Here is a 1438-nt window from a genome sequence, read left to right on the forward strand (position 1 = left end):
ACAAGTCCAACAAGAATTCCTGGAAGAGTTGAATAAAGAGATAAGAGTGGTAGAGAAAAATGGGAAAAGAAATAAGAGTGATGCAAGAAAATGATGAAAAGAAAATTGTCGGGTTGGTAGAAGAGTCACAAAAAAATACTTAAAAAAATAAGACTTTAAAAAACCAGAATTGGACTCATGTTAAAGGAGGCACAAAAATTCACTGAAGAACTTCCTAAAAAGCAAAATAGACCAAATGGAAAAGGTGGTACTAAAGTTTACTAAAGAGAATAATTCCTTAAGAATTAGAATGGGTGCTCGCTTCAGCAGCACATATACTAAAATTGGAATGATACAGAGAAGATTAGCATGGCCCCTGCGCAAGGATGGCACGCAAATTCGTGAAGTGTTCCATATTAAAAAAAAAAAAAAAGAATTAGAATGGGGGGGGCGGCTAGGTGGTGCAGTGGATAAAGCACCGGCCCTGGATTCAGGAGTACCTAAGTTCAAATCCGGCCTCAGACACTTGACACTTACTAGCTGTGTGACCTTGGGCAAGTCACTTAACCCCCATTGCCCCGCAAAAAAAAAAAAAAAAAAAAAGAATTAGAATGGGGCAAGTGGAAGCTAATGACACCATAAGACACCAAGGAACAATAAAACAAAATCAAAATAATGAAAACATAGAAGGAAATGTGAAATAACTTCTTGGAAAACAACTGACCTGGAAAATAGCCCCAGGAGAGATAATTTAATAATTGTTGGACTATGGGCAGGTAGGTGGCACAGTTGATAAAGCACCAGCCCTGGATTCAGGAGGAACTGAGTTCAGATCTGGCCTCAGACACTTGACACTTGCTAGCTATGTGACCCTGGGCAAGTCACTTAATCCTCATTGCCCCTCAAAAACAAAAACAAAAACAAGAATTTTGTTATTATTATTGGACTACCTGAAAGCCATCATCAAAAAAGAGCCTAGATATCATGTTTCAAGAAATTATCAAGGAAAACTGCCCCAATATCCTAGAATCAGAGGTTAAAATAGAAATTGAAAGAATGTATTGGTCATTTCCTGAAAGACATTCCAAAAATGAAAATTCCCAGGAATATTATAGCCAAAATCCAAAGATCCCAGGTCAAGGAAAAATATTGCAAGCAGTCAGAAATAAATAATTCAAATATCATAGAACTGGGGCAGCTAGGTAGCACAGTGGATAGAGCACTGACCCTGGAGTCAGGAGGACCTGAGTTCAAATCTGGCCTCAGACACTTAACACTTACTAGTTGTGTGACCCTGGGCAAGTCACTCAACCCCAATTGCCTCACTAAAAAAAAAACAAAAAAAAACCCCTAGAACCACAAGCAGTGTCATATAAGATTAAGAAGCTTCCTCCTTAAAGGAGCAGAGGTCTTGCAATATGCTACTCCATAAGGCAAAGGAGCTAGAATTACAACCAAT

The 1438-nt window shown here is 38.5% G+C and overlaps 1 non-coding gene across 1 annotated transcript; it reads left to right on the forward strand.

Annotated features, from left to right (window-relative positions):
* Nucleotides 1-293: 293 nt before the first annotated feature.
* LOC122744801 lies at nt 294-400 on the forward strand. Its single transcript, XR_006355145.1, has one exon. It is a non-coding gene; the product is annotated as a U6 spliceosomal RNA (small nuclear RNA).
* Nucleotides 401-1438: the final 1038 nt, after the last annotated feature.

Source organism: Dromiciops gliroides, chromosome 2 (assembly GCF_019393635.1).
Source record: "Dromiciops gliroides isolate mDroGli1 chromosome 2, mDroGli1.pri, whole genome shotgun sequence".
NCBI lineage: Eukaryota > Metazoa > Chordata > Mammalia > Microbiotheria > Microbiotheriidae > Dromiciops > Dromiciops gliroides.